The sequence below is a fragment of the Lepidochelys olivacea genome, assembly GCF_965140295.1.
Source record: "Lepidochelys olivacea isolate rLepOli2 genome assembly, chromosome: 5".
Lineage (NCBI taxonomy): Eukaryota > Metazoa > Chordata > Testudines > Cheloniidae > Lepidochelys > Lepidochelys olivacea.
In genome coordinates, this window is record NC_140415.1 from 27,888,435 (window position 1) to 27,904,804 (window position 16,370).

The window sequence follows — 16,370 nt, forward strand, 5'->3', positions numbered from 1 at the left end:
GCTCCTAATAGGCCCAGGGGGTCCAGAAGGGCCAATGGCCTGGCAGCCCCTGTTGTGGTTGCCAGCCCACTTGAGGGTTCCTGCTGTCCGGGGCCCAGTGCGGGTAACTATAGCAGCTGGAGTTGGTGCCAGACTGCGGCGATGCTGATCACGAAGGCCACAGTGGTGCCAACAATCTGCGTTGGTGGGAGAACGAGCAGCTCCTGACTGAGTGGGAGCGGTACTGGTATCCCCAGGACCGGGACCGGGACCTGGACCAGTACCGGTGCCAGCATTCCCTGGACCGGGACCGTCTGCAGAAGTCCTCTGGCGAGGGCCGTCTCAACCGCTCCCAGTGCCAGTCTCTGGGTGGTGCCGGAGAGCGGTGTGCCCTTTCCGGTGCTTCCTTGTGCCGACCCACTCCCGGTGCCGCGACCTTCTTCTGGGCTGCTGGTAACTGTGAGTCTGCGGAGTTGGAGCTTGACCAGGACCAACTCTGGGAGCGGTGCCAGGATGGCATCATCGAGCGGCACACCATTGCCAGCTTACCCCTCGACAGCACCTGTGGCATGGGTGCCAGAGGGTTCTCCCTATGCTGGAGGGGACTTGCTGCCGACAGCTCGATGAGGTCCTTTGCAGCCTAAAAGGTGCCAGGCCTGGAGGGCTGATCCATTATGTCCTCGAGTGCATTGTCCGCACTGAGCTCATTTAGGTCTGGGCTTGGTGCGGCTTGTGCTGCCGGGACCACCGGTGTCGGTACGACGGCCTTCCCGGTGCTTGGGGCCTTGGGAGGCGCTGGCCTTCTGTACGGGGAACGACTGCGCCTTCCTTTCAGTTGCACCGGGGGCCGCACCGGAGAGGACGAGCAGTGCTGGGGCCTAGTCTGGCACTCTGGGGCTGACAGTTTATGGTGCATAGCTGGTGCCGGGTCTCTCGATGGCTCCGGAGCACTATGCACCGAAGAAGCCTGGGCCGTGTCGGGCCGTGTCAGGCCCGTTGGCTGCAATGTGGCTTTAAAAGAAAGTCTCTTTCTTTCCTTGTTCTTGGCTTAAACACCTTGCAAATCCTACACCGCTCAGTTTGATGTCCGTCCCCCAGACAACGTAGACACAAGTCGTGGGGGTCACTAACTGGCATAGGTTTGCGGCACGTGGCGCAAACCTTGAAGCCGTGCGCTTGCCGCATGCCCTGCGGCCTGGGGCGGGTGCTGGAAGCTTCCAAGTACCTAATCACTTAAGTGTCCACAAAAAAGGTATGTTAACTAACTGATAACAGCTACTCTGAAAAGGCTAAGGGACTGCTCTTCTACGAGAGAGAGAGGTTGTTCCAGCGCCACCATGGACGGTAAGAAGGAACTGGCAGGGGTTGGGCCGGCAGGGATATTTATGCACAGCGCAGTGGTGCCACTCGGGGGGGGGCGGGGGGAGGCCACCGCCCAAAGGGAGCCGCTATGGGAAAAAGTTTCCGACTCCTGTGCATGCAGCGAGCGCGCACACCTAATGTGGAATGGACGTGAACAAGCACTCGAAGAAGAAGAACCCTATTTAGGGGCGGCAGATTTGTAGAAATTTTAGTGGGCAGGGGATTGGAGTGCAGGCTCTGGGAAGGAGTTTGGGTGCAGAAGGGGTGAGAGGTTGGGCTCTGGCAGGTAATTTGGGTGGGGGAGGGGGTCTGGGGTGCAGGCTCTGGGATGGAGTTTCGGTGCTGAGTGCAGGCTCCAGGTTGGGGCAGGGGGTGGGAGTGCAGGAGGGGATGAGGGGTGCAAGCTCTGGGAGAGAGTTTGGGTGCAGGCTCCAGGCTGGGGTAGGGGGTGTGGGGGCAGGAAGGGGTGAGGGGTGCAGGCTCTGGGTTGGAGTTTGGGTGCCGGCTCTGGGGTGGGGGTTCAGGCTTTGGAAGGGAGTTTGGGGGTGGGAGGGGGCATGGGAAAGGGGTGGGGATGCAGGCTATGGGAGGAGGTGGGGGGGTGCAGCCCTTACTGGGGGCTCCTAGGCAGGGCAGACTGGGGGGGCCTCTGTGTGCTGCTACCCCCAGGCACAGCCCCTGCAGCATCCTATTGGCCACAGAGGCACTTGGGGCCAGAGCAGTGTGGGTAGACACAGACCCGCCCTCCCCAGGGACCGAAGGGAGAGGCCGGCAGCCATGTGTAGCAAGCAGGCAGGAAGCTGCTCAGCTCCGCTGTGCTGCCTGGTGGTGGGTGGGGGCCCTGGGCTGTTTTAAATTGCCTGGGGGACAAGTGGTGAGGGGAGCAGCCAGGGGTGGAAGGTGGGGCCGAGGGAGAGACCCGGCCGCAAACATTGCTAGAGCTGGGTCCCGGGCCAGGAATATCCCTGGTGCCAAGGCACCAGGTGCCCACAGAATTCGCCACCCATGACCCTATTGATTTCAGCAATGTTCCAGGTGGATGCTTATGTGGATGTAATTGCAGAAGCACGGCCTAAAAGACAAATATTCAAATACAGACTAGGAAACTCAGATGGACTTGGCTTCATATCGTGTCTTTAAAATAAGACCCCCCACCACACATTACCTTAAGAAGATATTAAGGTTGCAATGTCTCACTCAAAAGTTAGGAAATGCCCGAAGTAAGGTTGCCTGTGCAAACTTAATTCAGCCCCCTGGTTACATGCATTATGATACAGTCTTTAATTACTTGATTACACACTATTTTTCCCAAAGGAAAAATATACTCCGTGCCATCTTTATTATTCAAGCCATGATCTGAATACAGAATTATTCATTTCCTCATAGGCTTTTCTGTGCTGCTCATCACAATGGTATCTGAGTGATTCATAAACATTAACTGATTTATTTTCATAGTATCCCTGTGAGGTGGGAGGGAACTGAGACACAGAGAGATTAAAATCAAGTGTCCACTAATTTTGGTTGCCTAGGATCTGATTTTCAAGGTACTTAGCATTATATAGGATTGTACTGATTCAAAGCAGCACTCCCATCGACTTCAGTTGCAGCTGTGACTGCTTAGCCCCAGTGTTGCAAGTAGAGCCCTCAAAAAATGACGAACATACAATGGCCATCTGAGAAAAGTTTGCTTTAAGTGACTCACCCGAAACTTTGTGGAAGAGGCAGCAATATAATCCACTTCTCCACGGCAGCATTCAACTGGCTTAACCATGAAACCACCCTTGCTCTACCTGCAATCCCCTACTTCACTACATTCATTCACTACACTCCTTCCAGCTTTTGCACAAAATGAGACAGGGCACTTACAGACAACAGTCTCCTTCACTACCCAACCCTGATTCAGTCACAGAACTTGGTCCATCCTGTGTACTGAATGAAGCAGGATTCTGTGGAAAAATAGAATGGGATCACATAATTAAAGACTCTCATAATGCATATGCAGAGGTAGCCTTAATACTGGTATTTCCTAATTTTTAACTGGTTGCCTTTTCAATCTAGCATTCGTTTAACATAGTGTGTGTATACTATATAATTTCCTAGGTTTCTCAAAAAACCGCAAACTTTAAAAACAGAATTTCAGTCATGCAGAATCATACTGGGTCATTAACAGGATTGGAACCTTTAGATCCACTGCACAGACCCCTTCCACTTCAACTACCTGAGTAACAGATAACAGTACTTGGTCCTCATCCACTATACTAGACAGAGGGAGATTTGAGATACAGGGATGTTTGCTGAGAGCACAGGAAGGGTGATGAGACTCAGGAGTCTTGGATTCCATTCCAGGTTTTGGAGAGAGCGTGTTCCAGTGATCAGACTCTTCTGCCTGTTCGCCCTCTTCCCCCAGCCCCAGGTCGACCCCTTTCTGTCCCTGCACCAACTCCTTCTTATACCCCCACAACTGCTCCTCCTCGTGGCCTGAGTGCTGTCTCTTTGCTGTGTCCGTCCCCAGTCTCGCCCTCGAGGCTCCGCATTCAACCTCCAGTCTCCCCCGCCCCCGTACGAAAAGCGGTCGAGTTGAGGTTGGGTTTAGCCCACACTCTGGCTGGGTGACAGCCTGGAGGCAGGAGCCCAGAACCCGTCCAGCTAAAAGTGCTTCCTAAGGCCAGCGCGCGCAGGTCCGGGGTAGCTAACACGTGTTAGCGAACCCGGTGCGAGACGCAACCCCGGCCCCTCTCCGCACGCGGGACACCAGCAGCGCTCTCGGCCCCTCGCCTGCTTGTCGGACTAGCTCCCTGCACCCCGCCCGCGGCCCTAATTCAATCCTCCTCCTCGGGCCTGCCTGCCCAGCAGGCCCCGGGGGCAACGGGCCAAGATAAAGCAAGTCCCAGCCTCCTCCGCCTGGGAAAACGGCGCCTCCAGCCCGCGGAACTGATTCCACTTCCCCGAGCTGGAGTCAGCCAGGCAGGGAAATTCCCACCGCACCGTCGCGGCGGAGAGCGGCGGCCCCAGGAGGAATGCGCTGGCTGCCCGCCCGTCAGCCTTGGCGGGGGTGAAGCACCCGGCCCCGGCCCGAGGCAGCGGCGCAGTCCCCCGCGCCGCCGGTCCCCAGAAGGAGCCTGGGAAGCGCAGCCCCCTCCCGCTCCAAGCCGCCGTTCCCGTAAAGCCAGCTGGGGGCGGCTGATTCACCGCGGGGGCAGCTGGCGAGCACGGAGTCGGGCCAGTCCCCGCTAACCCACACGGCAGCCCGGCCCAGCTGCTAAAACTCCCAGCTTCCCAATCCCTGGTGAGCGAGCGGGGAAGGGAAGGGAAGGGAAGGGAAGGGAGGGCTCTGCATGCGGCGTGTGCCCCGCTTCAGGTGCCTTCCCCTAGCCAGGCTAGACGCCTTCGTAGCGAGCCCGCGGCTACCCAGCCCCCGGCAGCTCCAGCAGCCAAGGCAGTGAGTACCCCTTTCCCCCACCCCCTCCTGCTGGCCCTCTCTCCCGCTCTCTTTACTCCGTTTATTTTCCAGGGCAGGATGATTCCTGGGCACTTAACATGGGTGGTGATTTGAGGGACGGTGGGAGTTCAAATTTATCTCCCCCACACACCATCCATGGCCAACAAAAGCCCTTGTGGTTCCACTGGTGGCGTTTGAAAGTGGGCTTTTCTATCACTAGCAAGTCTTTATTGCAAAGGTCTCCTTTTTGAATTTCAAACCTCCTATTGCTTGGTAAGGGTCTAATTAATTAACACATCCTGCAGTTTTGTTCTCCGACTCCTCTTTCGGTGACCCAGAGAGGGATGAATATTTTGCCCACAAATTAGGCCTAATTAGGGCTGTCAAGCAATTAAAAAAATTAACTGTGATTAAGCGCACTGTTAAAGAATGATAGAATACCATTTATTTAAACATTTGTGGATTTTTTTACATTTTCAAATCTATTGATTTCAAATACCATACAGAATACAAAGTGTACAGTGCTCACTTTATATTATTTTTATTACAAATATTTGTAAAAAACAAGAAATAGTATTTTTCAATTCACCTAATATGAATAATGTAGTGCAATCTCTATCATGAATATTGAATTTACAAATGTAGAATTATGTACAAAAAATAACTGTATTCAACAATGTAAAACTTTAGCGCCTATAAGTCCACTCAGTCCTATTTCTTGTTCAGCCAGTCACTCAAACAAGTTTGTTTACATCTGCAGGAGATAATGCTGCTTGCTTCTTGTTTACAATGTCACCTGAAAATGAGAACAGGCGTTCGCATGGCACTGTTGTAGCTAACATCACAAGATATTTACATGCCAGATGCGTCCATGCCGATGACACATTCTGCTTGATTACAATCCAAAGCAGTGCAGAAAGATGCATATTCATTTTCAACATCTGAGTCTGTCGTCATCAGCAGAAGGTTGATTTTCTTTTTTGGTGGTTCAGTTCTGTAGTTTCCGCATTGGAGTGTTGCTCTTTTAGACTTCTGAAAGCATGCTCCACACCTCATCCCTCTCAGATTTTGGAAGACACTTCAGATTCTTAAACGTTGGGTGGAGTGCTGTAGCTATCTTTAGAAATCTTACATTAGTACCTTCTTTTGTCAAATCTGCAGCGAAAGTGTTCTTAAAACGAACAACACGTGCTGGTCATCATCCAAGATTACAATTCTCCCCAAATTTGAGTAGCAGCCGTGTTAGTTTGTATTCGCAAAAAGAAAAGGAGTACTTGTGGCACCTTAGAGACTAACCAATTTATTTGATGCATCCGATGAAGTGAGCTGTAGCTCACGAAAGCTGATGCTCAAATAAATTGGTTAGTCTCTAAGGTGCCACAAGTACTCCTTTTCTTTTTGCGAATTCTCCCCAAGGAGTTCAGTCACAAATTTAATTAACGCATTTTTTTTAACGAGCGTCATCAGCATGCAAGCATGTCCTCTGGAATGGGGGCCGAAGCATGAAGGGACATACTAATGTTTAGCATATCTGGCATGTAAATACCTTGCAATGCTGGCTACAAAAGTGCCATGCAAATGCCTTTTCTCACCTTCAGGTGACATTGTAAATAAAAAAACGGGCAGCATTATCTCCCATAAATGTAAACAAACATGTTTGACTGGCTGAACAAGAAGTAGGACTGAGTGGACTTGAAGGTGCTAAAGTTTTACACTGTTTTGTTTTTGGGTGCGGTTATTTTTTTTGTACATCATTCTACATTTTGTAAATTGAACTTTCATGATAAACAGATTGCACTTCAGTACTTGTATTAGGTGAATTGAAAAATACTATTTCTTTATCATTTTTACAGTGCAAATGTTTGTAATAAAAAATAAAGTGAGCGCTGTACACTTTGTATTGTGTTGTAACAGAAATCAATATATTTGAAAATGTAGAAAAACATCCAAAAATATTTAATAAATTTCAATTGGTATTCTATTGTTTAACAGTCCGATTAAAAGTGCGATTAATTTTTTTGAGTTAATCGCGTGAGTTAACTGTGATTAATCGACAGACCTAGGCCTATTATCTGACACACCAACTTTGATTCATTTATCTTCCATTTTTTCCAAGCATAGTCCTTAATCATATCAGCATGGCCTTTACTGTTTGGAGTAATGTAGTCTCATTGTCTGGTTCTCTTGCACCTGTTTATAACATTTATTACTGAAAGCAAATTAACCTACTTTCCACCACCATTTTTTTATTATATGTTATATGAAAGTTCACAAGATGTTACAATACTTTTTACAAATGAGGTTACAACTAGGGTAAATTTGTAGCCTCAAATATTCCAACCGTGACCATAAAGTGGCTGGTGTGTTACTCTAGACACATTTGTCATAGAACTTAGAAAGAATGTTGGGAGGGGGAGCTAAAAGCTGGATCCTGACACTTGTTGGTCTCAGTGCAACAATTTCTACTGCATAAATAGAGAAAAAATATCAATGCTCCTCTTCAGACACCCTGACCCTGATGCATCCTGGCCCAGCAATACAGTCAAATACGACATCTAGTATCTGCTGGAGCAACTAATACTTGGTCCCGATACTTTGTTTCGTTGTTTAAATACATTGTTCCAGCAACAACAACAAAAAGCTGAACACATCCCAACAACGATGCTGCAAATCCTGCTGCTAGATCCTGCCAGATTTTGGCTCCAGTTTCCAAGATGCCACTACTTTAGAGAACATGTTTACCTGCTCCTACTGCATCTCAGAAATCCAGACCTGGACACATCTGATCACAATAGCCCTGCAAAAACTCAGCTTTCTCATCTGGATCCTGTCAAATCATACCAAATTTTGGTCACAAATGCAACTGTAAGTCAAAACAGAGGAAAGAAGTACTGTATTGCTTCTGCTGTCTCTCTCTCCTCATCCCCCACACTTACTTCAGCAAACCTCAACATATTTGGGTGGAAGCAAGCAGCAAAAACTTCAATAGATCACCTGTATCCTGCTGGATCAGGCTAATTTTTGGTTGCATGTCTCCCTCCCCTCCACCCCTGCAACCCACATTGCCCCCCTTTTACCACCCTAATTTAGGAGATATGCAATTTCCCCTAGTCCAGAGTAAACCAAATCCCAACATCAGTTCACATAGCAGATTCCTGAAGTAGATCATGATACTAGCACTCTTATTGCTGCAGGATCCCTTACGTTGGGCTACTGATTCCATCAGTATCAGTCACAGACCTGGACCCTGGCACTTTACAGACTGCGATATAGCATGTCTTCCTTGAGAGGTATGGGGAGTGCAAGGACTTCACATATTTGAAGAGACACATGAGCATGTAATGCTCTTTTTGGGGGGGGCGGGGGGGGGGGAATAAAAGCCTTCACAGGAGACTATTATTAATTACATAATATCTTCCCTGTTTGGGTAATAATGCATGAGGTTAGGTTTCTAAAGAGCTTTGTATTTATCAGAAAAACAAGAGTAAGTGATGACTTAAGTACAACTTTATGTGTCTAGGAGACCTGAATGGTATCCGTTCATTTCTTACATATGCATTTTTAGAAGCCTGTTATTTACCCATTAAACACAACAGCTCATGAGATGCTTTCTGTTTCTCTCTTATGAAGATTTTATATATATATATTCAGAAAAAGACTGCATATGTAAAAGAGATTGACTAATTTGTAGAATTCAGCTGTGTATTTTTTCAAAATACTAAGAGTTAGCAGGTCATATTATGACTAGTCAATGCCATATTTAATTTCTTAAGGGTTCTTTTCGGTTCCAGGCTGCCTCAGTGGATGCTACTCCACAGAATCTTTGTGAGCCTCCAAATACATACTAAGAACAAAGTAAAGGAGTACTTGTGGCACCTTACAGACTAACAGATTTATTTGAGCATAAGCTTTCGTGAGCTACAGCTCACTTCATCGGATGCATTCAGTGGAAAATACAGTGGGGAGATTTATATACATAGAGAACATGAAACAATGGGTGTTACCATACACACTGTAACGAGAGTGATCTCTTAAGGTGAGCTATTACCAGCAGGAGAGCGGGGGAGGAGGGAACCTATTGTAGTGATAATCAAGGTGGGCCATTTCCAGCAGTTGACAAGAACGTCTGAGGAACAGTGGAGGGGGGGGGGGGAATAAACATGGGGAAATTGTTTACTTTGTGTAATGACCCATCCACTCCCAGTCTTTATTCAAGCCTAAGTTAATTGTATCCAGTTTGCAAATTAATTCCAATTCAGCAGTCTCTCATTGGAGTCTGTTTTTGAAGTTTTTTTGTTGAAGAATTGCAACTTTTAGGTCTGTAATCAAGTGACCAAAGAGATTGAAGTGTTCTCCAACTGGTTTTTGAATGTTATAATTCTTGATGTCTGATTTGAAGATGTCATCCCATGTAGCGCAAGTAGAGTAGGGGCATTAGGGGATGAGAGCTGAGGAAGCGTTGTTCTAAGTCAGCCATAAAAATATTGGCATACTGTGGGGCCATGTTGGTACCCATAGCAGTGCTGCTGATTTGAAGGTATACATTGTCCCTAAATGTGAAATAGTTGTGTGTGAGGGCAAAATCACAAAGTTCAGTCACCAGGTTTGCCGTGACATTATCAGGGATACTGTTCCTGATGGCTTGTAGTCCATCTTTGTGTGGAATGTTGGTGTAGAGAGCTTCTACATCCATAGTGACCAGGATGGTGTTTTCAGGAAGATCACCGATGGATTGTAGTTTTCTCAGGAAGTCAGTGGTATCTCGAAGATAGCTGGGAGTGCTGGAAGCGTAGGGACTGAGGAGGGAGTCTACATAGCCAGACAATCCTGCTGTCAGGGTGCCAATGCCTGAGATGATGGAGCGTTCAGGATTTCCAGGTTTATGGATCTTGGATAGCAGGTAGAATACCCCTGGTCAGGGTTCCAGGCGTGTGTCTGTGCGGATTTGTTCTTGTGCTTTTTCAGGGAGTTTCTTGAGCAAATTGTGTAGTTTCTTTTGGTAACCCTCAGTGGGAATAGAGGGTAATGGCTTGTAGAAAGTGGTGTTGGAGAGCTGCCTAGCAGCCTCTTGTTCATATTCCGACCTATTCATGATGACGACAGCACCTCCTTTGTCAGCCTTTTTGATTATGACGTCAGAGTTGTTTCTGAGGCTGTGGGTGGCATTGTGTTCTGCACGGCTGAGGTTATGGGGCAAGTGATGCTGCTTTTCCACAATTTCAGCCTGTGTACGTCGGCGGAAGCACTCTATGTAGAAGTCCAGCCTGTTGTTTCGACCTTCAGGAGGAGTCCACCCAGAATCCTTCTTTTTGTAGTCTTGGTAGGAAGGTCTCTGTGGGTTAGTATGTTGTTCAGAGGTGTGTAAAAAACCTGTGTAAAAGAGTATGTTACTGCAGAGGAGATCTAGTAACTTAAAAGTGAAAAAGACTTCCAGCCTGCCAGACCTATTAGCACAACGTTGAAACTGTTAAAGAGTCATGCAAGTGGTAATAAAGCCATTTAACAGGCATTTGACAAACCCCAGGCATATTCCTGTCAATTTCTGAATTTACTGACAAAAGCAGTTGTGCATTACTGTAATATTTACTCAGAACATGTTAGTCTACAGAACCTTTGTTTAAAATTTGCTTAAAAAATATTTCATTAGTGAGTTGGTGAAGATTATAAAATCACATCTCTAAAAATCCTTGCATAGATTTTTAGATGCACAATCATCTTTAGCCTTAAATGCTTGGATCTTCAGACATACAGTTTTTTAAATGACAGGTTTCAGAGTAACAGCCGTGTTAGTCTGTATTCGCAAAAAGAAAAGGAGTACTTGTGGCACCTTAGAGACTAACCAATTTATTTGAGCATGAGCTTTCGTGAGCTACAGCTAATATTTTTTACAAGCTAATGAAACTTGTAAATAAAAATATGTCAAATTAGCAGTAAACTGTAAAATAAAAGACTTTGGAAACAGGGCCTGATTATCATTTATAGTAAAGGTATTGTACAGCACTCTGGCATGGGTCTTAAAGTGAGTTTTCATTCACGTGAAGTGAGCTGTAGCTCATGAAAGCTCATGCTCAAATAAATTGGTTAGTCTCTAAGGTGCCACAAGTACTCCTTTAGTTTTTTAAATAAATCCTTCAAAAGACCACATTTATCTAAAATACACATTTTAATTTTAATTACTATAGAAAAAAAACTTGCTTCCAAAATCTTCCTGTCCTTTTGATCCATCCCTTTCTCCCTTCTCCCCCTTGCCCCGGATGAAGAGAGCCCTTATAGAGACAACACCCCTTTCCTTCCAGATAGCTGGACAGAGAGTTTCCCTTTCTTTACTTCTGACTATCTGATGAACTAGTTTTAAAAGAACCCTCCAGCAAAATCAGTACCTAGTAAGATATAAAATCCTTTATGCCATGCCTAAAATCCATGGAAAAATATTTTTTAAAGTTGGTGAAATTTCATAAACATGTCTATTGTTATGGAGATCACACAAAGTAAAATAGTGTTCCCTTTTTCTAAGGGCAATGAACATTGTTATGAACACACTAAATCTCTGTGACTTATTATTTTAAAATAATGTCTTTGTTTCAGTGAGTTAAATATGTAGTGATCTGGAATGATTACTTTATGAAGGCTTAAGAGTACACTTAAAATATAAAATCAGCTTAGAAATACTGATTAAGAAAATGTAAAAAAGAGAAGAGCTGCATCATGTATTCCATAATATTTAATGTTGTATTCAGCAAGACAGCTGACTTGCCCTTACTACAAAGTTTTTGGAAATAAATCTGACAAACTTCAGGGCATATCAAAAAACCTGTGACTGACATTTATTATTCACAAGTTTAGTGCTTTTAATTAGGTACCTTCTGCATGTCCAGTCTTCACCATCTGGCTTGCAGTGGAAAAATGCTACATTTTCTTTAGAAAGAAATTGCAGAAGAGTGTTTTTTTTCAAATGTCATTTGCTTCATTTGGGTTCAGGGATTTGGCTGGAAGGTGGTGAGCAGGGTGAGGGAGGGAAGAGAGAAGGGAGACAGTGGGGAGGGATGGGGCCTGTGCAGAGTGGGGGCGGGACCTGGGGCAGAGCAAGGGTCAAGTATATGCGGGGCCACAGGCAGAAGAGGTGGGCTGGGGAGCTAGCCTCCCCAAGTGGCAGCTTCACCCACTGCCCATGACAGCAGGTAAGAATGGGTCAGCTCCCGCACACGCAGCGTGCACTGCAGTCTCCTTAGGCAGGGGCCGTATTCACAGAGCCGAATACGCTGGCGCTGCGCATTCTGTGAGAGGGAGAAGGTACGGGGGTCTCTGCGGGGAACGATGACTCTCCACCACCGTGAGGCGGGCAGGTGTCTTGGTATCCTTTGCTGCCTCCCCTCTGCCCCCCGGGCTGCCGTCAGGCATAGGGGCACCAGTTTCATAATACTGCATAGGGAATGCTCCTGGTGGCAGCATTCCATGTGATTCTCCCAACCCTTGCAACTCCTCTCACTGCACAGAGCAAAACCTACGTTGTCACAGAGCAGCATTAGATTACGAGTTTCCTTTGGCTGCTCTTCACACGTTTTCCTGAGAAAAGAGAGAGAGTGAGAAGAGGAAAACAGGAAATACGTGCAGGGTTGCGAGAGAGAGAGAGGAGTAAGCCAGGGAAAGGGAGAAAGGAATTAGCAAAGTGGGACTGAAGGACAAGAAAATTGCAGAAGAAAGTCCTACAGGGAAAAACTCAGCTGAAACCTGGTAGGTATTTGTGTTAGCATATTGTTTTTCAGAGTAACAGCCGTGTTAGTCTGTATTCGCAAAAAGAAAAGGAGTACTTGTGGCACCTTAGAGACTAACCAATTTATTTGAGCATAAGCTTTCGTGAGCTACAGCTCACTTCATCGGATACATAAAATCCGATGAAGTGAGCTGTAGCTCACGAAAGCTTATGCTCAGATAAATTGGTTAGTCTCTAAGGTGCCACAAGTACTCCTTTTCTTTTTGCATATTGTTTTTAACAGTTTTCTTTGGTTTGTTTTTGCTTTTGAAAAGGACAGGCCTTTTAGAATAATGTCCCGTACTTCGGACACTCTTTGTTATCATTTGTCTTTTCTTTTTTTCCTCTTCAGCTGCAGTTTCTTTATTTCTGTCATCATCTCTCTCCCACGGTTTCTTTTTTTTGTTTTGTTTTTTAATTCCTTCACTGTCACACTCACTTTCATGCTTGACAGTTCTTAAGCCGGACCTGAAAAGGGATGGGAAGGATTGGTATAAGCAATGTTGCTGTTAAAGGGTTCTTCCCATAGCCATTGCGGGGAAAGGGAAAGGTAACATGTTAGTCGGGACAGTTCTTGAAGGAATAAGGTTGGTGGATTGCTAGGTGTGCCTAACATCAATTATCAACTATCCGATGAAGTGAGCTGTAGCTCACGAAAGCTTATGCTCAAATAAATTTGTTAGTTAGTCTCTAAGGTGCCACAAGTCCTCCTTTGACTTTTTATCCCCTCTACGAATCAAACCTTTCTTCATAAGCTGACCTCACTCACATGAATTGAGTTTGCATTATCAGGTTTTAAAAGTCACAAACTGAGGGTCCTTAAACTTGAGGAAACAGGCCAAACAGAGAGCAAACATTTCAAAGAATAGTGGAAACTTGGATCCTTAGCTGGTGTAAAATGGCATACCTGTACTGAAACCAATAGAGCTACACTGATTTACACCAAATGAGGATCTGACTCTGGGTGCTGAAATGTCCAGAAGAAAAATGTACATGACTAAAATAAGGAGAAAAAAATATTTGGCAAGTAATCAGTTAGCCTTGTGTGTATTTCTGATTTTAGTGCAGATGTGAAAAATACTGTTATGCAAGCATGCAAATTCCGCTGTTTATTGTACTATGGAAAATATTTTTTTTAAAACCCACAATTTAGTAAAATAGTTTATTTATGGAATTAATTTCTTACTGGTAAAATTTATGTAAACAGGCATCTTTGCAGACACAAAATTAGCCCATAAATGTAATTTGAAGCAGCAGATTTTTCTCTTCAAGCTAATGAAACTTGTAAATAAAAATATGTCAAATTAGCAGTAAACTGTAAAATAAAAGACTTTGGAAACAGGGCCTGATTATCATTTATAGTAAAGGTATTGTACAGCACTCTGGCATGGGTCTTAAAGTGAGTTTCATTTAACATCCATTTAAGGCCCCATTATATTACTAGAGTGGTGTAAAGCGGTTTAGTGTAAATAAATCTACTCACATATAGCCTATTAAATCTACACATATACAGCTTGGTCCTGTTGTGCCATACTCTAATATGGGACTGTATGTGCAGGTCACAGAATCCATCCCAAAATATGATGCTATCTTTTTAATCTAATCACTGAGTGATACTAGTATAAAATATTTGGTTGAACCATCGTAGTCAACTACCAAAGAATTGCTATTTCAAAATATGGAATTATTTTGATGACTCAAGTAAATGGCAAGGAAAAAGTATGAAAATTCCATGTCTACCTTATTCAGGCTACTCGAGTGAGAGTTAATCTTAAAATGACTGTTCAAGAATTATGTTTTATTGAAATTGAATTTGCATTTTATTCCAAGGTTGCAATTCTTTTTGTCCTCATGATGACAGCTGTGCATGTATATTGCCTTCCTGTGTGTTGCTTCCTGATCCCTGTTCCTGTTCATTTTCTGGCTCTCTAAACTCAGTGTTCCAGTTCCTATTCCTGTGTATGTACATAGCATTGGGTGTGTGCAGTTACCCAGGGCCTGCTGCTACAAACCTGCCATTTGTACTGTTATTATGTTTTGTTCACACTGTTGCTGACTTGCGTGGTTCATGGTTATTATATGTTTTGGTTTGATTGACCACTTACTTGCTTTGATTTCCTTGTGTTTTGGGATAACTGTTCTGGGGTGGACCAGAGTGTAACATTATGGTAACGAGTGCTTCTATTCTGCAACACATGCTACCTGCACATCCTTTGGCTGTTGACTGGCAATACTTTATTTGGAATTTTCTAAACTATGTGCAGATTCTGAACTTTCTGATGCTGCTAGATTACCCTCGCTACAGAACTGCTTAGCCCATGATGCCGTTGATATTTATGATGGACTCCCAAAGCCCAAGTCCTCCTTAGTCACTGAGGCGCTGCACAGCCACGTCAATTTTGGGACTGGAGATTCTGTTTTGCTAAAGAGGAAAACATATGTTGAAGCTTGCCAGCAGTCCAACAAAACCATATGTGAGTTTGCGTATCATTTGTTGTGGTTGGCCCAGGACTGTGAATTTGGGAACATTATGATGACTATGCTGAGGGATATTTTTGTGACTAGCATAGCCAAGGACTCCCTGGGTGAACAGTTACTGGCTGAAGATGTTAGAGCTCTAACTTTTGATGCTTCAGTTGCTAGGAGTGAGGCATTTGAGAGGGCTCGGGTTGAAAGGGGTCTGTGTCTCAGACTGCTGCTACCTTTGTGTCTACCCTTAAACTGTTGCCGGCACCCAGTGCCGAGAGGCTGAACAACAGCTTGAGTTGGTTCGTTACCCGGTGTGCTACACCCAATAATCACAACGGGGTGGAGAAGCAGAAAAGTTTATTTGCAGCTGCAAAAAGGTAGAGGGAGAATAAAATCTCAAATCCTGCACCCAGAGCAGGAAGTTACACTGGCTTTTATACATCCTTTTTCCCAGCATACTTATCCAATAGCAAGCTGCCCCAAGTATCCATATAGCCAGCCAATCCAGTTACCAGCTAGTTCCCTGATTCTCTGTATCATTTATTAAACTATACATAAAGCTGCTTTATTCAGCATTGTTCTTCCATATCTGCCCTGTGTGGCCTTGCTTAGTTTCAGGCAGTCTGACTCTGCAACATATTGTTGCAGATTCTCAGCATAACTGCTGTGTGTGCCTCCAGGCGGGGGGGCCAAGGACACTTGGGCCTAGTACGCGGAGCTGCTGCGAGTGGCTCCAGGCGGGAGGGGGGGCCAAGGACACCTGGGCCTAGTGCAAGGGGTCTTCATCGACACTCGTGGTCTTCCATCCCCTCGAGTTACCTAGTGGCCATGCCCCAGTGTCCCCAACAAAATCATTAGCTGCTCCTGCTTCCATCACCCAAAGAAAGTCATATAATGCTACCTACTCCTGCTCCACACCCTCAGCAGCAAAAGTTGCCAGCTTCTCACTGTTTCTGCTGTGGTAGTACGAGTCACTTGGTCAACTTCCCTGCCTGCCTGTATAGAACTGCTGTGTGTTGGGCTCGTGGGAATGAAGAACACTTTAAATTAGAGTACTGTCGTATACTGGTTCGCAATGATGGGAGGCCTGAAATGCATGCTGTAAACATGGAGCCACATGAGACCACTTTTATCAGGGACTCTGATGTTTCCTTTCATATGGCAAGGCCCTGGGATCCCATATCAGATAAATTTATGATATACCTCTAAATGCATGGTGGATACAGGTGCCAAAGTTAACATTCTCCCCTCTGGATTAGTTCACAGTCTGGAAATTTGCCTGAATACAATGGTTATAAAAGGATGGAATTTGTACGCTTTGCAGACAGTGGGTGAAGCTATATCCTCTGTGCTCTACAAAGGCATAGCCTT

The 16,370-nt window shown here is 45.4% G+C and overlaps 1 protein-coding gene across 8 annotated transcripts in view; it reads left to right on the forward strand.

The window, feature by feature from the left end:
* The first annotated feature begins 4,371 nt into the window (after nt 1-4,371).
* The window catches only part of OSMR (oncostatin M receptor), a 68,839-nt gene continuing 56,840 nt past the window's right edge, over nt 4,372-16,370 (forward strand). For 2 of the 8 annotated variants that reach the window (XM_084628472.1, XM_084628480.1), the window contains exon 1: nt 12,240-12,511. The gene's annotated coding sequence lies outside the window, so the exon portion shown is untranslated. Of the gene's footprint in view, nt 4,628-4,659; nt 4,781-8,051; nt 8,071-12,239; nt 12,512-14,794; nt 15,005-16,370 lie in introns of those variants that run through there. The other 6 variants (XM_084628476.1, XM_084628474.1, XM_084628475.1 and 3 more) reach the window with 6 other exon arrangements.